Below are 8,398 nucleotides of genomic sequence, written 5' to 3'. Positions count from 1 at the left end.
GTCCTGCACTCTACTGACTGAGCCAGTCACATGCCCCAAAACTTTTATAAACTTTTTTTTAAAGATTTTATTTATTTATTTGACAGAGAGAGAGAGAGACAGCGAGAGAGGGAACACAAACAGCGGGAGTGGGAGAGGGAGAAGCAGGCTTCCCTCGGAGCAGGGAGCCCGATGCGGGGCTCGATCCCAGGACCCTGGGATCATGACCTGAGCGGAACGCAGATGCTTAAGGACTGAGCCACCCAGGCGCCCAACTTTTATAAACTCTTAATAAAATTTCATCACCCTTGCTAGAGAAAAGACTGTTTTCCCTTTGGGTTCTCTATTGAAAATGATCTTCAACCTTATTGTTGAGGTAATTAAAGTGTGTGAAGCCAAAATACACAATTTTTTTTAATATATTAGTCCTCATCGTTTTTTTTTTTTTAAAGATTTTATTTGAGAGAGAAAGAATGAGAGATAGCACAAGAGGGAAGAGGGTCAGAGGGAGAAGCAGACTCCCCGCTGAGCAGGGAGCCTGATGTGGGACTCGATCCCGGAACCCCAGGATCATGACGCGAGCCGAAGGCAGTCGCTTAACCAACTGAGCCACCTAGGTGCCCCAAAACACACAATTTTTGTAGAGTTGTGTTTGTAGTTTGTTTTTCGGGGGGGGGGGAGGGATTTTTTTTTTTATATTAGTGGATTTTGTCTAATTAAAAAATGTATAATTTGTGCCAGTCATCCTAAATGTTCATTTTATTCCTAATTTTGTTTTCATAAAGGGGACCGTTGGGGTCCTACAACGGCAGGGGGGCTGCCCGCTGAGCCCCTAACCCTAACCTACTCAAATTGTGTAAGCTCTGGGCTCTATAAATCCTGAGTATACCCTGGATCAGTGAGTCACAGGACATAAAGTTGAGTGTAAAAAAGTTTCCAGTAAAACGCATTTAGGGTAATTTCATAAAGTTAAAATGCATGCAAATATATCAATGTATCATTGACAGATTGAAAGCAAATGTGGTAGAATTAAAAGGCTCAGAGAAGGCTCAGAGGCAGGATGAAATTGTGAATTGGACACTTTTTGCCTTCATGAGCACGTTCCTCTTTAAAAATACCAAAACTACTTTATGACTATGTTGGTATAAAGACACATGTTAACTATTGAAAGATTTGATCCAAACTAAGCTTGCGCCTTTTTTTCTAATTTTCGAAGAAGTTAAAACATTTTCGTGTGTCTGGTGGCAAAATACCCTGGTTCAGTATTCAAGGTGATGATTGTCTCTGCCGTGGTGGTGAGGAGCTTGACGTTTTACCAGTACTCTTTCCCGTCTACTTTAGTCAAAACCTAAGTAATACATTCTGCAAGGGCCTACATGAAAATGGTGATGTCAGGGAAATACGAAATCCAGGTTGATTTTTATCATCTTATCCATCTCTTAAATTTCTTGCCAATAGCCAACCAGAACCTCATTTCAGACCAGTATTCCGTAAACATAGTACTTTAATGAGGACACATACACAACTTATTGTAACGAGTACGGTGTGCAACGGTTCTGTAACTTAAACACTTGCGGGGGGGCGGGGAGGTGTGTGGCAGAGAAGCATCGAAAAACGAGGCGAATAACGGTCGTTCCTCTCGCGCTGCACCGCGCGGTGCGGGGACAGTTTAGGTGCCACAACGGACAGGAGTGGGGGGAGGGGGAGCCGCCAAGCCACGCCCCCTTGCTGGAAGGTTCTCCCTGCCCGCCCACGCTCCCGGCCTCCATTCAGTCTTCGGTGACGGGTCCCTGCGGTGAGGCCGCCGCTGGTGCGCCAGTGCCAGCCGCTCCGGTCCTCCGTAGCGTTGGTTAGCACCGGTCACTGCTCCGCGTTTCCGCCTCCTCCATCAGAGTAGAGGCAGGTGGAGACACCTCGCCATCCAAGTCAGGGGTAGGCGGTCCAAACCGGGTATGCTTCCCAGTGGTGTTTGCTGCTGTCTTTACCATACTTCGTGTATCCTTTTTCTGTAATGCAAGGTGTATATATCCCAAAGTTAGGTGTTGATTACGTATCTTAGGTATTTAAAGGCTTTAAAAAAGGAAAAAAAAAATCCTTCCTGATCTTTAACACGCCGTGCTGAAGCACCTGAGGCGTTAAAAAAAGAAGAAAAGGGGCGGAAGAAAAACGCAAGAGGGTAGGCGCATCAGGGTGCGGCCCTTACCGGAAGCAAGTCCTGGGCGGGGCCGCGTTCTCCGCTCCGTAGCCGATGCCCCGCCCCCCAACACGGGCGCTCCCGATTGGCCGAGCCCGGCATCCCGGAAGTGACGCGACTCCTCGGCCTCCCCGCGGAGCCCGGGTGCGTCTCTTCCCACGCCCCGCCCCTCGGCGCACCAAAACGAGAAAGCCGCGGCGGGGGCGGGGCCTGCGTTGGGCCAACGCCGCGAGCGCAGGGGGGGCGGGGCCTTCGCGCGCGGCGCCGCCGGGTTGGGTGGCCGGGTCCGGACCGAGGCAGCCGGGCGTGGGCCCGTACATCCGCCCTCGGCCGACCGTTGAGGCGAGGCATGGAGGTGGGCTAGCGGCCGACGCGAGGCCGAGCGGGGTGAGGCGACCGGCGGGCTCGAGCGCTCGCGCGCGACTAGTGCGCGCGGGGCCGCGTGGAGTAACCGCCGCGGCGCGTGAGGCCCGGGCGGGTGGGGGAGGGGCGGCGCGAGCGGGGCCGCTTCCCTCAGGAGGGCAGCGGCGCCGGAGGCGGGAGCAGCCCGCGGGCGCCTCCTGCAGCCCGGGGTCCCGGGCGTCGGGACCCCCACCCCTCTCTCGCCGTCGTCTCCGCTGCGGTCTCCTGCGAGCTGCCTTTGGTCTGGCCACTGCGTAGTTTACTTGGGGGGTGAGTCGGGGGCTCGCGGGAGACAGTCTCCGTCCTCGCGCCCCGGGTCCTTCTCCCGGTTTCGGAGAGCCTGCTTGTCCCGGATGGCCCTCCCCTCCCCACCTGAAGGTGCCGGCGGCCGGCGGAGGGGCTTTGTCCGCCTCCGCGCCTGCCGGGGCTGCAAGGGGCCGAAGACGCGCTCGGCCCTGCGGGAACCGGGCGTGGGGCCTGGAGGGGGGAAGGTTAGGAGGAAGAGTTACTGGCGGACCGAGGGCTCGGTTTACCTGCTCTCGCCGATTTGGGGGGTGTTGGACGAGGTGCCCAGCTGCGCTCTGCGCAGGGACGGTCCCCTGCGGAGTCGGAAGCGCACTCGCTCCTTCTTCAGACTCGGGGGCCCACGGGCGGGCTGTTAACCTCCCCGAGGCCGTGCCGTTTGACCGATTGGTACCATCTGCCTCCACTTAATAAAATTGATGAGCATGACGTTCAGACGTCTTAGAAAAACCACTTCATCGGTTTTGTTTTTCTGTTTTATTTCAGAAATGTTCTGTTGGGGCCAGAGTCTGGGTATATGTGAGTGCAAATCCTCACCCATTCACAAATAAGCCTAGGAATCTCGACCGAGAGGATCACTTCTTTGTAGGCCATTAGCCCAGGTAATTATTTTTTAAACGTTTAAGACATTTTTCTGTCACTTAATATGTGTCAAGCACTGGAGTAAAAACATACAAAACAGATCCTTGCCCTAACAGGCTCAGATGTGGTGAGGATGGAGCAGGTGGGTGGGAGAGGTGCCAGACCAAAGTAAACAGCTTAAGTCAGCGCCCTAAGTGCAGTGACAGAAACATATACAAAGTTCCCAGAGGGTAGAAGAGAAGTCATCAAAGGCAGAAGATGGGTCACATAAGCCCCCGGATGTGGTGACACTCAGGGATGCACTGCACACAGGTAGCTCTCAACTCTTTTTATCAGAATAACTGGGGAAGTTCTTTTAAAAAATGGAATCTGAATTTTATATATCTCCTAAGTTCCTTCGGTGACTCTGATAAGCATTTAGGGTTAAGAACCAGGCAGAGGGACGGAGGGCGGGTGTTCAAGGCAGTTGAAGGAGCGTCTATAAAGGCAGGGAATGCCAAATACCACCATTTTAGGAAGAGCAAGTGAGGGAGAATGGCAGGAAATGCCGAAGCCAGATTAGGGAGGGCCTTCTGTGGTGAGGTTAAAAATTAGAATTTTATCCCCAAACTGTAAGAATTCAAAACTCAGTTTTTGCTTTGCCCTTCAGCATTTTGGAGAAAAAATTGGTGGAAGAAACAAGAGCCAGAGACATTTAGTCTTGTGTAATCCACACAGATGGTGAAAATGTATTCTTCTAAGGCGGTGGTAGTGTCATGGAGAATAAAGTGCAGATATAATAAGGGAGTTAGAGTTTATGGAATTCATGAAGATGGGGGCTAAGGGAAGGAGGGTATAGGATAATTACCAGGTAACTGATTTGAAAACTGAAGGGATGGTAATGTGAGCGTACAGGGTGAATAACAGATTTAAGGGGAGGGTTTTACTCTGTTTTTGACTTTGAGGTGCTTGTCAGGTGAGTAGAGGTTGATTTCATGCGGTTGGATATCAAATAGAAATTGTAGGTTGGGTTAGGCTGTCATTTATTGAGTGGCTCAATTACAGTTAAACATTGCATTGAGAGTTTTACATACGTTCTCAGATTTTGGGTGGTTTCATTATAGGTAGTAATGGAAGCAGTGGTTTGAATTAGGTTACCCAGAAAGAGGATGTCAATGAAGAGTCCTGAGTCAAACCTTTGGAAACTCTGATATTGAGAGGGAGAAAAAAGGAAGAGGTGACAGTGAAGGAGATGAGGTAGAGGAAGTGAAAGGAGATTGGTGTGTTGTCTTAGCTAAAAAATGCATGGTCAGCATTTCTGTATGCTTCAGAGGAGGCAAGTAAAGAATGTCTGGGATTTGGTAAGACACGGCAGTAAGGGGTAGAAGCCAGATTGTCAAGGAGTTGAGGAAGTGAATCTAGATTACTTTTTCAAGAAGTTTAGCTGAGGGCGCCTGGGTGGCTCAGTCGTTGAGCGTCTGCCTTCGGCTCAGGTCGTGATCCCAGGGTCCTGGGATCGAGCACCACATCGGGCTCCCCGCTCCAAAGCCTGCTTCTCCCCCTCCCACTCCCGTTGCTTGTGTTCCCTCTCTCACTGTGTCTCTCTCTGTCAAATAAACAAAATCTTAAAAAAAAAAAAAAAAAAAAAAACTTTAGCTGAGAAAGGTAGAGGGAAGTGATTGCTATTTAAAAGTTTCTGGCCAGCTAATACTGAGAAATGATATCCTCAGGACCAGTCTTTGGAAAGTCGGTCCATACTTCTGGTGAAGCATCCTGTATTACTGACAAATCAGCTCTCTTCCGATGCTCAGAGTGCAGCTCTTACTTCTGTTCTGCAGTTTGAGGGTTCCCTGGACACCACCATCTGTGGCTCAGTAATAGTTCCAAGCAGTTAAAATCTGATGAAATGAACAAAACTGACTTTCAGAAGAACTGAGTTGTGCAAAAACTTACAGGATTTGTGGTCATCTACCTGCAGTTTTCCCTTAAAATAAAAATTACATTGTATACCTCATTTAGATTTTTGGGGCTTAACTATCAGGCCAGTGATGATTTTAGATTTGGGGACATAACCACCCATTTATGACCTTTCGAGAGGAATCATAGAAACTGTTTCTGTTGTTGACATGCTCTATAGCACTATTTTCTGTAGTCTGGCACTCATGGCACTCATCTGTTCCATGACAAGAAAATTTAGTCCTTTCTGGTGTATGGAAGTAGGCTAGCTCTTTGGGTGAGTGAAACAAAAAGACTCCTTAATTTTCTTAATAGAAAGGGTTTTTTTTGTTGGTTTTTTTGGTTAAGTGTTAGTTATTTTAAAGTTACACCAGTTTATTTGTACTTCAGATCCTTAATTTTTTCAAAGTTTTTATTGACTGCACAAATCCTGCTTAACACAACTGATGATGTTTGAGAAATCTCCGAGGAGTTTCACTTTCTATTCTTAGATCTTCTAAGTTCACTCCCCACTTTGAATTAGATCACCGGAAAAAACAGCTTCTGCAGACTTCCAGCTTCCGAGTATTTATGATTTTGGCCTTTTAGGTGTAAGAAACTTTTTTTTTTTTTAGAGATTTATTTTATTTTATTTGCGAGAGAGAGAAAGCACATGAGATGGGGGAGGGTCAGAGGGAGAAGCAGACTCCCCGCCGAGCAGGGAGCCCGATGGCGGGACTCGATCCAGGGACTCCAGGATCATGACCTGAGCCGAAGGCAGTTGCTTAACCAGCTGAGCCACGCAGGCGCCCCTAAGAAACTCTTTTAGAATAGAATAATTTTATATTCTGCAGAACCATAATATCCGTTATATTACTTGGTATTCCCTAGTTTGCTGCACACTTGCACAAGGTGGGCATTAGTAGAATGTACTTGAATTAGAATTAGAGTCAGGAAGGAGTAGAATTCTCTAGCTGAACTAGCATACTTTTTTTATTTTTCAAGTGAGGACTGTGTAACTCACATTATTTTTTTGCTCTGCTTTTCAGGAAGCTCCTTATTTAGGGACTTAGTGAAATTTTCTTATAAATGAGTTTTGATTTCTCCTTTTTAATGTCCTTTTCTGTATGTTTTCTGAATGTCCCTTTTTATATGTCCTTTTCGGCTTTAATGTTGAATGTCACCCTAATTTCTTTGAAGAGAGCGTACAATTAGTGCTTTAATAAATTAATTTTAAAAATTCACAAGACGGGTGCCTGCGTCGCTCAGATGGTTAAGCGTCTTGCCTTTGGCTCAGGTCATGATCCCAGGGTCCTGGGATCAAGTCCCGCATCGGGCTCCCTGCTAGGCGGAGCCTGCTTTTCTCTCTGCCTCTGCCTCTCTCTGACTCGCATGAATAAATAAAACATTAAAAAAAAATTCACAGGATAAATGGCGTGTATTTGATTTTATTTACGCATTTATATATAATTAATGGTGTAAAAAGAAAATAAGGAATTTTTTTAAAAAACAGCTTATTTTAGGAATTGACAGTATGCCAGAAAAGTCTCTGCATTGAAATACAATTTCTATCAAGATGTCATTGATTTCCCATTAGCAGAGATTTTGCACTCTGAGTTTAGGATGATAATGCATTTGAAAACATCACACTACCGGGTTTCTGTATCCAAATATTTAATGACTTGGTCATGTTTCTTAACCTTTTATTGTCTCTTCTCCCTCCCTGAAAGGAACATTTTAGACATTTCTTTCCTATGAATTTCCCGTGAATTTTAAACCACCAGTACGTTATATATCTCTTTATGTACTTTATGCATAAAGGTAGGACTTTTTTGTTTTTTTTTTTAAAGATTTTATTTATTTATTCATGAGAGACAGAGAGAGAGAGAGAGAGAGAGAGAGGCAGAGGGAGAAGCAGGCTCCCAAGGAGCAGGGAGCCCGATGCGGGACTCGATCCCAGGACACTGGGATCATGACCTGAGCCGAAGGCAGATGCTTAACCATCTGAGCCACCCAGGCGCCCAAGGTAGGACTTTTTTGTGTCCTACTTAACCAATTTTCATCTCCTTGAGGATGATGTCACCCCTGATGAGAATGCCTGGGTTAGGTCCATCCTGTTATGAAATGGACTTAGTTGTTAGTGTATAGTTTACAGTTGGGTTTGCAGCTGGTTTCCCATTAATTAAGATGATATTTTATATTCATTGGATAGTTAATTTAAGGTCAAATTTCTGAAGATCAGGCTTGTTGGATATTTTTCTGGGCCAGTTCCCAATAAATGATCATTTTCATATGAAAGAACACTTGCTTCCTTCTTCTTGGGTGTGGTTTTCTTCCTTGTTGCAGACTGGCTGATAGCTGTATAGATAATTGTCACTTTGGGTTTGTCTGATGTTTTTCTCATGAATAGGCTGGGGTTATGGGTTTTGGAGAAACATTCTATAGCATTGAAGTTCCTTCCTCAGTACATTAGGCTCAACTCTTGGTGAGGTGAGCCTTGAATACTTGGTTAAGTCTGTGTTTGCCAGATGTCTCCACTGTGATGTTACAGTATCTCCCTTTCCATACTCTCTTTGGTGGTGAGTCAGCAAGTCCAGCCCACATTCAAGATGGGGTGGGATTAAGCTCCACCTCTTGGAACAGAGAGTATGTATATGTATTATTTGGAATTCTTCTGTAAGGAAGGTTGGTCTCCCACATTTGTTTATTCATGTAGTCATTTATTTATATCCCTGTGGATTCAGGTGTATCTATACTGTGTGTTATAATCCACAATTACATTGTTATTTTGTTGATCAAATTGTTTCAGCTTTGGCCATCCAGAGCTCTTTGAGGTTGGCTCCAGTGTTCCTTTGACACACCCACATCCTTTTGTATTTTGAGTATTTCCAGGCTCACCTTGTATTTTTGTTTAGTCATAATACATTGTTTACTGATGGTAAGCTTTGTATTTACCTTTATATGCATTTAGTTAGGAATAAAAATATAGCATCTTATTTTTATTACACCTCGTTGGAATTGGAG

General features: G+C 46.1%; 1 protein-coding gene across 5 annotated transcripts in view; it reads left to right on the top strand.

Annotated features, from left to right (window-relative positions):
* The first annotated feature begins 2,439 nt into the window (after positions 1–2,439).
* Positions 2,440–8,398, top strand: part of SETX (senataxin) — an 83,776-nt gene continuing 77,817 nt past the window's right edge. For 3 of the 5 annotated variants that reach the window (XM_028090490.2, XM_028090487.2, XM_088018746.1), the window contains exons 1-2: positions 2,440–2,560; positions 3,365–3,480. The gene's annotated coding sequence lies outside the window, so the exon portion shown is untranslated. Of the gene's footprint in view, positions 2,561–2,755; positions 2,846–3,364; positions 3,481–8,398 lie in introns of those variants that run through there. The other 2 variants (XM_028090488.2, XM_028090489.2) reach the window with 2 other exon arrangements.

This window comes from Eumetopias jubatus, unplaced genomic scaffold (assembly GCF_037043125.1).
Source record: "Eumetopias jubatus isolate StellerSeaLion01/CBP00866 unplaced genomic scaffold, mEumJub1_p1.0 scaffold_15, whole genome shotgun sequence".
Classification (NCBI taxonomy): Eukaryota; Metazoa; Chordata; class Mammalia; order Carnivora; family Otariidae; genus Eumetopias; species Eumetopias jubatus.
The sequence above is the reverse complement of the archived record's forward strand: the minus strand, read 5'-3'. Positions and strand labels throughout refer to the sequence as shown.